Consider the following 13,096-nt stretch of genomic DNA (forward strand, 5'->3'; position numbering starts at 1 on the left):
AGAACAGAAGTTATTGAGAAATATTTATTTTGTGTCTTGTTTTGTCATAACACAGATAAATACAACAAACATTCAGCAAATAAAACATTTGATGAGGCTAACAAGGTTTAAGGACATTGGGCGATAAAAATACTCGATTCGTTTAACAAATAACAGACTGGTGTGATGACTGACCGCGAACATAACGGCGAGTCCGTGGAGAATGTCCGCTTTAAGACAGTCGTACGTGTGTATGACAGGGACCGCGTCTATGACACACCGCACACAGCGACTTGTACTGATCTCAGACGACGCTTGGTATTAGAAGAAATACAAGGTGTTATCAATATAAAGAAGAAAGTAGTTTTATTGTAAAATACTACACGGAATTGTTATACTAGGTACGATGTCTAGGAGAGACGGAGAGCTTCTTAAAGACCCTGTCTCTATTCACTACTAGGTTAAATCGTAGAAATAGGCACAGAAAGTTTTCACTGAACAGAAACTTTGATACTATAACGCTCAAACCTTCGGTATGTAGTCTGCAACTTGGTCGTGTATTGATCTGTCCAGATCACTCTTGTTAGTATCGCTCAGTCTTAAGGTCGTCTCTTTAAGAATGAAAAGCTCAAACAATTATTCGAGGAGATTACTTTTTAACCTACTTATATTTCCTTATTTTCAAAGCTCTTCATTTCAAGTTGTGTTCCCTCTCTATATAATTGTCCTCGAGTGTTCAGCCTCTGATGATGAAGAGACTCTCGAACATCTTCCGCACTCGTCGCCAGCCTCTTAGCTGTGAGAGGAGTCTAAGCGATGTAGGCGCTCAGTAAAGCGTTCGCTTCACACCTTTATTTATAATAATGTTTCTTCCGACTTCCAAAACAATGAGTTCGTGAACTCCTTCTCAACGACTCGAGTGACGAGTCGGCTTTCAAGAAATAGACATAATGCCGTATTGATATTAAACAACGAGCGAGTTTTATTTAACCGAAGCATGAAATAATGCATCCTAAATAGAGTTGTGTCTTAAAGGTCTAGACTTCAAGCGGAGTCTCTTCAACAGTCCTATCTCATGACTCGTTCCCCGATGAACTTAATGTGACATTGTACGTCTGTGTGTCAGACAGTGGCTTACGAAACACTGATAGTTGTATATCACGGAAAGTATAACTGACAAATATAAGATAATATGCTACGTACTGTTATTTATGTAGCTGTTGTTGTTAGCGGAAACTAATTAAATTACACTTCAGGTTAATTTCAGCGATCTCGCGTGTGTGTAACGAGATCCGCAGTTTAGACATTTATAGAATGAATTAGGCCCGTGAGTTATCCCAGCGTTATCCCTAGTTAATAAATAAGTTACACCCAAAATGGTTCAGTGGCTTTTAAGATATAATCATAGATGAGTGAGTGAGTTGCTGCATTCTAAGCGAGTGATAAATGTCTTAACTTATTACTCACAACTCAGTTGAATACTTTTCTTTACGATATAAAGGTATTAATTAAAATAAACAATAATATTCTCATCAAGTCATTGGTCGCGTCTCTCGCGATGAGTGCTGCTGCTGACTCTCGTCTCTTGAATATTATTTACTATGTAAATAACGGGTCACACCTTACAACTACTATCAAAACTTACTTTAAGTAAATGAAATCAAAACAAATGAAAAAGTACTTTCCGTTTCCTCGGAATCACTTCTACTAATAAATCTATTATTTTCATATTTTGTTATTAGTTTTTATATTAATATGTCGATCCTCAGTCAATGACTCACCACACCAATCGGTCCCTCGGTCAGTCTGTGTACATTGAGAGTCCCGTACCAGATTGTCGCTCACAGACGGACTCGACTAGCCACAGTTTGTTACTTCCGCGGTACAAGCGACTCAGTTACTGTAGCTATAACGTTAAACCTTCCTTAATGTCTTCAGAAGGATGTATAGAGTAATTATTATATATTGAAGCTGTCTGAACACATTGATTACAGGTCGGTGTGTCCTCACAGTTCTGGTATGAAGTGTCTTGTACGGACATACGGACAGAGAGCGACTGTCAAGTCAAGTCAAGCGAGTGAGGCTCACATTAAATATTACCAACGTCTCAAGTACGCACTGTGAGTATATCAAGACTCTTCTCTATTTCTCATTGTCATATATCACTTAATTCCTCCATATTTAAGGCAGTGTTACATTTAAGACGCGTTTAGTTTCATAACATTTGTATTTAAATGTTCTCAAACGATGGAAGGCCGAGGTTACACCAGACTCTACTCCTACAAAGCTGCAGTCAACGCTCCTGGGGGATGTGCGACCCACTCGGTGTGATCCGCACGACACAGAAGATAGTTTTCCTGATAACTGTGCCCCATTGATCGGTGTGATGGACTCCTCCTTGTTTAATTTATTGGACACCAATGACAAACGACGGAACTGCGACTCCTGGGTGTTAATCTGTCGTTCTTAACAAATGTTAATCATTTCTTCATTCCCGGGAACTTTACTTGAGCTAACTTCTTGAGGTACGATGACAAACAATCACGATATAGAGTATAGTTTTAAGGAACATCTAATCATTCTCTATAAACGTACATCGCTTCTTGCGAGTAAGTGTGTGTGCGACTATCGCTATAATGCTGATCGTTTAATATTTTATTTTCCTTACAAATGTCTTCACGACACTTCTTTGTGACAAAAACTTCTGTCCAACGAAACACTCAAAGATTCATTTGTACTTTGAATAAAGACGCCAAGAATAAGAAACGTTTAAACATGAGAGGAGGCTTTTAAGGAAGCGACTTTTTTAAAACATTATAATATGAGTGTCTTCAGTCCTCTCACTTGTGTGAGGGACGTGCTTGAATATAACTTAAAGTATATTAAACTAGTTTTAGATCGCGGTTTTGTCCGCGTTGTTTTAAGTATCGTGTGACGTGTATTTAATAGATCAAATCCTTGTTTTTACCTGCGACTTTGCCTCGGTGAAAGAAGTGTATGTAGTCTGTTTAAACAATAGACACGACAACAAACCCTCAGAGACAGCTGCAGTCTGTGTCAAGTGACTGTGACAACATAATGCAATTGTTACACCGAGATAGCGCGGGATCTAGACGGACTTCCGAAATTAATTGTAGACTATATCTTATTCCAGTGCCTGAGTTGCATCACTGCAAAGTTTCATTAAGATGTGTTCAGTATATTGTTCAATAAGGAGCAACGAACATCCATACATTTATATAGTTAGTAGAATAAAACAGAGAAGACAGACATAATGTGATCAGGAAGATAGTCTGAATAGAACGTGGAGTACAGAGAGTAAGTGCTGGTAAATAGTGTCTCACAACACACTGCTACAAGTAACAGGAGAATTTAAACCGACTTTACAGAGAAAGGGTTTGTATTAACTATTACGTCTGTCTGAATGTTTGAATGACAAGGATCTTCTCAATAACTATGGATCACATACGCGTTCGCATTGATTTGTAACAACATGTGTTCCATGTCAATCGTATAGACAGTATTACATCGAGGCACTTTGAACAAAAGTAAATCACATCAAGTCAAGAACATAGTTTAATTCTTTGTTTTTATTTAATAACATTTTCATTCTAACACCGCGTTGGCCGCGAGCCAGGCTGCAGTTTGTTAGACTCGGTTTGAACCACGCGTCGTAGATTGAAGTGGGTTCTAAAAACGTGTTTCTCTTTTTGGTTAACGCTTATATGAACGAGGACGACTAGCTAACCTCACTATACTATACATGTATGTACTTATGTTAATTTAGTTAAGTGGAAACTCAAAAAACTTTTGATCGAAAGCAGACGATGTTGGAGATAGTGCCTCCCTAGAAACTGAAGCCTCCAACAATAACTCTGTATTCATATTAAATATTTATATTGTTATCCAATATTTTACAATTATCTCTTTAGAATCTATATTCCTCTCTTCCCATCCTTCTGTCTCCGTGTAAAGTCCCCGAACAGTTACTTCTCCACTTCAAGCGAGTCTTTCGACGTAAACAGTATTAAAACACCTCAAAATCTGTTCCAGTAGTTCGAACTCGCTCAGAACAGTCATTACACAACATCACGTAGTTACAAACGTGACACACATACGTTATTACGTGAATTGATCAATTTTCAAACGTTCACAGTAAAACGCGCTGCACTTCTCACAATGAAAACTTTTATGTCATTGTGTTTGTGGGCGGGAAACAGAATGGAGGGGTGTTGCCTTTGTTTTATATTTTGTATGTGTTTGATGGAAATGCTCACTCCATGTCACGAGGAACGGCTTCGACCTTCAAACTTGTGAGGTGAGTTCAAAATATAAAGGTCAGGGAGAGGTATTTGAGCTCATTCTATATGAATGTGCACCGCTGATACTCTCTACTCCTGACATGAACTGTGAAGAGTGATAAAGGGATTGACCTCTGGCTCACATCATACAGCACAGGCTGTGTTCACAAAACACAGAGCCTTAATATAAAACCTTATACGAGTTATATTCAGGGGGAGATCGGTAAGGATCTACAGCATGTTTTGTGCCGAGATCCTGGACACACCTTCCTCACAGCCAGTGACGTTACAACATTGTATAGTAGTATAGTATATACATTAACACATTCTTCGTAGTTGAAGTGACATGAACTCACTCCTTTAACCGCAATCAATGAACCCTCGCACTCAGATTAAACCCCTCGCTCTGTGTTAGAAAACCGGCTCTTTGAATGGCCTCGGTCGAGCGAACAGAACACAGACGGTTCAACTAAATGTAACGAGTAAAGATATGGAAATACATTTTATTGGAGTGTTTTTATGAAGAAAAATAAAAAAAATATTCTGAGTTAAAAATGTAAAGTATAAGAAAGACGTATTCCTGAATAAAACATGCTCTATACTGTGACTGCGTTTAATGTAGAGCCTGAGGCTTTTTATTATTTAAATAGATCATTATCGAAATAGCAACATAATCAATAATTCTTCTTTTACTTCAATAGTGAACCGGAAATATTATCTCTTCTTAAACAATGTTTTATTCAGTGTGATTTTATTTCAAAGATAATATGACGGTGTCTCTCAGCCGAGTGAAAAGTCCGTCTCAATATTGAGAATGAATAGAAAAGACTCCTTGGGGAAATACAAATTTAAGATTTTCGTTTAAGATTTCCCAAACGCCTGCCTCGAGGTCAGACATGTAATGTACTCAGGGTTTCCCTGAACTCGCTGTGATTGTTATAACATTGCTTGCGAAACGATAGTCGAGGGAATACAGAGAGTTGTACTAGCTTATATTCAACACTTTCAACTATTTTATTGGAACAATGAGGGTTTTGTTTATTGTTTGTATAAACTACAAGACGACAATATATATATATATATATATATATATATATATATATATATATATATATTTGATATCATATTAACATTTGATATCATAGTTACTGTCTCGTGAACATGAGCTTCGTTACAATATCTTTGAGAGGGTTAGTTAATTATAAACGAGTCTTTAAGAGTGAAGCTACGTCGAACAAGAGTTAAGATTACGAGTATAAAACGTTTGTATATCGGGTTGTAGAGGCTCTGTCAGCTCATCGACTATAGAATCCTTAGAAAATAAAGCAGAGAAAATTATGTTTAATGAGAGTTGTAGGTATGAATCATTTGTTAGTAAACTACACAGAGACAATCAAATAGTATTCAGAGGAGGGCGAGCGTTTCATAAAGACTCTCATCGTAAAAGAGCTCTGAAGCTGTACATTACAAGTTAATGTTGTTCTTAATTAATCTTCGTCGACCCTAAGTCATGTAGCGTGGAGCTAAAATATCTCATTAGTCTGGATTTAGACAGATTAAGACATCCCCTTAGACTAATAGCGTGAGAGGAATTACTGCGAACGTTAGAATTGTTGCAAAAATATATTAAAGAATGCAGAATTTAAACAAAAATAATGACTTTCCTTTGACGAGGAGACGAACAATATTAAATGTGATATTAAATAAAATAGACATTAGTTGTGTTTGAAACAAGCATGACGTATACTTTCTTATTATTTACACTTTGCTATTGAGATAATGTTTTTACATAACACAAACAGTTAACAGCCAACTTGTCAGTAACGACACAGACAGTCCACAAAGACAGTAAACGTTAGTTTGTTAGCGTTTGTTCCGGTTAACTCTAAACCATCTGTCCGTCGCTTCATTGAGAGGAATTAGTTCTGTAGACTGGGAGGACTTAGACCTGGAAAGTCTGGAAGGAAGAGTGCTGGTGACAAAGAAACCTGAAGCTACATCAGACCTTGTGGAGCTGGCTTCAGTGATGACTTTAAACTGGTTGTGAATCGTTGGATTATTTTAGACTGAAGTCAGCTTCGGAGAGTATTTCTTTGCGCTGGGAGAGACGTGCAGTATCGTTTGGTAACTATAAGTGAAGAACCCGAAATATACAAACTTTAATTAGAAAAAAATACTTACAAGATAGAAATGAAAAAAAATATGAAATTAATAACTTCACTGTAACATATAAAGAATTCTCCTAATACGGCCGTCAGTCTTCAGGACGTGAGAGCAGAACGGAACACGCGTCGATCATAATTCAGGAGCAAGTGCTTCCTAATGCAGGTTTATGAAAGTTATAAGTTGTTAGAATATTACTGAACATTACTGAAACATGTTTATATGTTGTCTGTGAACAATTAGTGCACTGGGTTCAAGCCGGGGTAATGCAGTCTCCTTATAATAAATACATCTTTGAAAGTGCCGCGTACATTTGATCAGATAGAAACCTCATCTTCAGTCCACTTTCCTAACTTTAAGAACCCATCACATTCAGCACAAGTGTATTTGGATGACAGGAACATCTCTTCATCACTAAGAACTTTCAGCCCGTTTGATATCACAACACTTTAAATATTCTAAAACGCAACAAACATTAAATGGCTTAGAGCTTTGTTGAACAAATAAAACACCAGTATCTTGACGAAATAGAAGGTTTTTATTTAATAGGAAAACAGAAATTCACCTCTTAAATACATCGCGGAAATACTTCGTTGGTATAAAATGAATAAACACTGTTTATTTGTTAAGGAACGACTTCAAAGAAGAGACACAAATTAAAACCATCAAGTGATTACCGAGTGACAGACGAGGCGTGTGTGGACAGTTCGCATTCAGATACTCGAGTTGACACAAACATACATACAGCCACGTGGTTCAGATATAAATAAAAAATACTTCAACAGACACGTTAAACATTATTCCTCACCCATCCACGGTGTGTGAGGTTCTGACGGATATGTTGTGTTGCTAGGGCTATTTCTTACTCATCTAGGCTTACGATTCAATGTTTTTATTATTAAATAAAGTAAGGTAAAGATAAAGATAAAATATATTCACTTAGGATAAAGGTAAAGGATAAAAGGTAAAGATAAAACTTGAAGAATATGTCTTTTAAACAACAAAAATTCCTACTAATTCATTTAATTTTATCAGAAAGAAGTGAGCAGTGTTGACACAGGAATTGGCACAAGTTTAGAAATTAGAGATATGTTTTGTAATTGTGGAGTTTTATAGAAGAAGAGACTATTTTATTCTAAAAAGAGGAAGAGAATAAGACGCGGAGGAAACTTGAAAATCGTTAAGTATTTTAAAAGACGGTGACAAGAAAAATACTGGTTTAAAATATCAGCACAAGATTTTAAAATAACTTCGAAGTTTTGCCTTATCAATTTATTGATTGCAGAAGAGTCGTGACGATGATTACTTGGTTTATAATAAACAGAACAAACATTAAGACAATCATATTGTAATTATTATAATAGCTGAAGTTGTATATTAAATAAAATTAATAAATATACAGTATTGTTAAAAAGAGGACATATCCAATCTTCATGAGAAAATCCTCAATAGATAGAAAAATACAGTAAAATAAAATTAAAATCGCATTAATGGCACACGAAAATATGAAACGAATGTATTAATTAAATAACAGTATCAACAAAAATACTGAAAATAAACAGACAGGAAACATAACAGCCTTTTGAAGCAGTCGGGCAAACGCTGTTCATTAAAGTCAAAAGCAAATATCAGGTCGCTGAAGTGATGTGGGTTTGATTCAGAAGCCTGTGGGATCTGAGTGCGTGTGCGAGTTAATTAAAACCTGCGGCTTCACTCGTTACTGATACGTTGTCATTTACATACAATTATTATTATTAAAATCACTTTACTATCTGGCTCGTTGAATATATTGAATTGAGAGCGACGTAAGGACGTTTCATTTTGTAAAGGACGAGATAGAACCTAATGTAGACATTGTTGTTTAAATTATACTTCAAGGAGCCAGCTTCGGCAGGCGGCAGGAACTTTCTACTAGACTAGGGATTCTACTAGACTTTCTACTACAGAGACCTATGAAAGAGGCATAGCTATTATTGTCTTTAATCTCAACATTCGCTACTCGAAGCGTGAGGTATAGTTACTTCACAACTTATTCAGATAGGGCTTAGAGTTCCACATTGAATTAACGGCCGGCGCCGTCGGTCAAAGTTAGTATCCACGAACAAGCCAGCTCAATACAAGCCGCGAGTATCGTTCCTGTACTGTTGGTGAAGCCGTCCACTCCATGAACAGCTGTCAACTGATCGTTCTCTCCAGCCGTTCATCTCAACAGACACTACATTGACGAGTCTCTGAGTTATTTACCTCTGTGTGATCTTTGTATTATGTTCTACGATCAGGTCACAGCCTTAACTATCAACTATCTTTAAGTCATTATTTATTGATGATTTATCTCAACACCGACTCTTGTTAAGTTACACAATCAATAATCTATACTAATATTACTGATCTGAAGGCTTTGTTTGTTAATCTCAGTATCTGCGGACAGATTTCAATAATTATTTCAAAGTTAGTAAGTTTTGAAGGAGTACTTTCAGTGACGAATAAATGATAAATATTCCGAAGACCAGCTCCACAGTTCACAGATAGTGTGACCTCAACAGACAGGAACTCGCGAACAATAGTTGACACTACCTAACTACTCACCTCATGCTGTAACCTGAAGGGACCTACAGTGCAATAGGCCGTGCTGCTGCGGTTAGTATTGTGAGTTGCACACAAGCTTCCCCGCCCTACTCCTCTCCGTCGATCAACCCTGCTCTAGCAAGTATCGTAACGTTATTACTGCTCTGTAACTCACCCATGTCTTCTGCCAACTAAAGACTTCAATAACCTTAGCTCGCCGCTGACTCACTCACAACAGTCCACTGTCACTTCAACCAAACGTTTTGTCTCTGAGTTCCGTTTAAATGTCTGTGTGTTTGTGTGTTTGTTAATATGTACCTGCTATAAATCTCATAAACTAAACATATATTTATTTGAGTGTAAAAAAACAAAAGGCTTTAGTCTTTATGGAATACGCGTCACGTAAATTGATGTTTTTGAGGAAATTTTGATCTTTATTTTTTCATATACCTCTGATTCTCATGTGATGAAGGACTGAGACCACCTCATCACCACAGCGCATCAGCTCATCAGGAGTGGAAGGTCTCTAGTAGTCAGGGACTGAGGAAAAGTGTTGAAAGGTGGACTGAATATTCCTTTGACAACTTATGGCCTAGACAAGACAAATTATAGTTGTAGACAACCTTGTAGTCTTACTAACATTATAGAAGGGTGTGAGGGTTAGAGGGTGTGAGGGTGTGAGGGTGTGAGGGTGTAAGGGTGTATGTGTGTTACAGTTCTTTAATAAACGTTGTCTATCCAAAATACCTCATGACATTTGTATGTTTGTACATACGTAGAGCCCACATCCTAAATCCAATAACACGCAAGAGACAAGGTCAACAAAGTCTTTTGTTAAATTCCCCGGACAAATCACCTGTCCATATTTTATTTACAAACATATAAATATTAACTTTATAATATTCTTTGCCACTTTGTTTTAAGGTTACGTTTCATGTCATTCTAACACACACAGTAATCTGTTCTGCCGTAAACCTCCCTGACACTTGTCTTATTACTAAAAAGCTAAATTTGAAATCATCTTTTCCTGTTTTATTTGTTCTTTATCTAAGAAGCGATTGTATTAATGGAGGCTCGGAAGTAATGAAGAACTTTCACATCAGTGTGTTAAATACGCCGAGGTTCATAGCTAACAAACCATCTCAATATATTATACAATGTTCTGGTTTGTGCTTGTAATACAAACACATATATATTATAATATATAAAACATATAAAATGCCTTCAAAATAAATCAGTGATCACGTTCCTCTCCTGCGAGACACTAATCGCTCCTAGATCTGTTGTCTACACGTCTTATAACGACGTATTCTCGTTCCGTCCGTGATACGTCGAGCACTCTATATTTAATGAGATCTGTTTATTTTCATTTCCTAAAACAGATTCTTTAATGTTGATCTCAGTTGTCGTTGTAACTGAATTCCTTTATTCACGTTATTTCCAACCGTCTTCCAAGGAGAGAATGGCGCGAGGAATGACACGCCGGTGTTATATTGTCAGTTTATCTTCTCCCAGGATCGCTTTAACAAACTTTATGTTTTATTAACAGACATACAGAGATACAGTCAGATATATAACATTATATGTGTTAAAATGATCATCATTTTCTCGTCTCCCGTCCAGTGAAGCCTTATTTGTAGCTGGTACATCTGTGTAATAGCGGGCTGGTTCTCTCTTGTGACAGTGTATAAGAGACTTCATGTCTGTATGTCCATCGATCGGAGGGAGATTCGTTTGTTAAGAAACATCATATTCTGCTTGTTGTTTGATTTCTGTGGCCTCTGAATGTGTATTTAAGAAGAATAACTTTCGGTCCCTTTCATCGAACTGATCTTTTATATAGGAAGGTATATTAAACTCAGCCCATTTTATTATATGTTAAGGGATTCGGAGACCAATTGGGATAAAATGTTAATATGAGATATTCGGAAATGTTTTTGTCGGTTCATTTGTATACGCTTGTCTTGGTAATGACTAAACATATTATGAGGTAACACTGATTGGCAGACAGGTGATGTTATAAGACAAAGACCTGTTTATAAAATCGCTTTAACCAAATTGTTCTAACAGAGAGAATCAAGACGCGTTTTAACTCTGTACTGTATCCGAGTTCTCTTCCTTCACTTGATGTGTGTCTATCAGTAATCAAGAATGTTTCGTTACAATCGTTAACTAACTTCGCCTAAAGACCGCGGCTTCGTCACTAACTGCTAGTCTCTGGAACACGTGCTATACTTCCCCGGTTTGTCTTAACTGTTTGTAATCTCAGTACGTGAGAGGCTGGCAGCAGACTGATCACATTAAACATGTCACACTTTAAAATATGTGTTTGTCAAGATTCGTTAATGTTTTTATGCTAAAGGACCTTCGCTCATAGACATCTGCCACATCAGGGATGTTGCGGATGCTTTGCCAACCTTGATTGTGGGAGAGGGTGAGAAAAGGAGAGGGCAGGAAAGGGTGGGAAAGAGAAAGAGCAACCGTCTCTCTCACTCATCAGACGAATAGCAGACATTAAAGACTGCTTCACGCCGATCTGTGCGAGGGTGGTGCAGTCCATGTTCGAACTGTAGTTACTGACCACAGCTAGTCCCTACCTTGAATTCGTCTTTAATTATAAGATCAAAAATAGGCAAATAAAAATATTGACATAACAAAAACATTCTCCGTCAGCTTAGTTAGCCTCTACAATTAAATTTGAGAGCTTTTTTACAGGATCTAAATATATAGGCCACAACTTTTGGCCAACGCGTCATTCAGAGTTTGTGACTTTCAACGTTACTTCTGGTATCATAAGTACATTTTGTACGACCCATACTATTGAGATCTAAGATTTTCGCGAGTTTTATTCATTTAAATGAAACTAGTATTTTACGGATAATTATTTATTTTTATAAAGAACTACATACTCCCGACGTTTCGGTTACTTTTCAGCAACCGTGATCACGGGCAGACATGATCACGAGTAACTAGTTTTTTACAAAAATAAATCACGCGTAGTTTGTCCGAAAAATACTAGTTTCATTTAGACCTATACTATTGTTAGCCACCGACGTGGTACAATAAAAATCATCATTTTTCAAACAAATCCGGATGTAGATATTTGTGTTCCTCATAATTGTTAAATATCAAATCTAAAGCTTTTGAAAACTCGATGTTAAAATCACTATAGGTAACGTTTGTGGGCGTGTGTATTATTAATTACAAAGAGTTGCCAGTCATCAGTTTTAAAAGGGTACCCCGATAATGGACAGAAAAAATGCTTTTCTGAAATTAATGAACGGCTTGGAAAAATCATACGGCTGAAGGCTGAATTTACATTTATTATATATTTCTTTAGTTGTGACAATACAGGCAATATGAAGTTTTTTCTGATAACGCAGCTACAGACTATTTTTAGAATAGCATCGGAGCCTTCAGTCGCTTTTCACTACAACCTAGTTATTTATTTATTTTTCTGTACGAACAACATAACTAACTAACTGATTTAATCAAAAAACTCAATTAACAAAAACATATGACATTGAGATAACAACAAACGCCGTATGTTCGCGCTAATATTATCAAACTTCGACTTAAACATGAAAACGATGACATAAAAAATCATTTTATGAGCCATTCCAATCGATCTTTGAGGTAATTTATGGCCCAGTAACCTTATTTGTGTTCATAGACTTGTGTTGAGTGGATTTTGCAAACAACTCTTGCTGTCGGCTCGAAAAGTAAATATATCGTTTGAAACCCGCAGCATGTTTATGCCGAGAAATTAATGAGTCTGTTTTTTTAATTCCTTTTTTTTAATTAAAAAAAAAATAATAGTGCGTAGAGTCTCTCAAAATTACTTTAAAACATATCTTTTTGTCTACATTTAAAATAATATATTCCCTTGTAAACTTTCGCTCGTACTTAGTTTGTTATTTCACTGTAAAAGGGGACGGAATATAACTTTAAAGTAGTTAATCGATATCGCTCTGATACTCATTTCGATAGCTCTCACGTTGACCCCAACCCAATCAACTATTTTAAATCATTGCATTGTTTTGTTTTAGTAACACTGGTAGCGACATCTTGTGGCAAGCGTTACGAAA

Source organism: Danaus plexippus, chromosome 31 (genome assembly GCF_018135715.1).
Source record: "Danaus plexippus chromosome 31, MEX_DaPlex, whole genome shotgun sequence".
NCBI lineage: Eukaryota > Metazoa > Arthropoda > Insecta > Lepidoptera > Nymphalidae > Danaus > Danaus plexippus.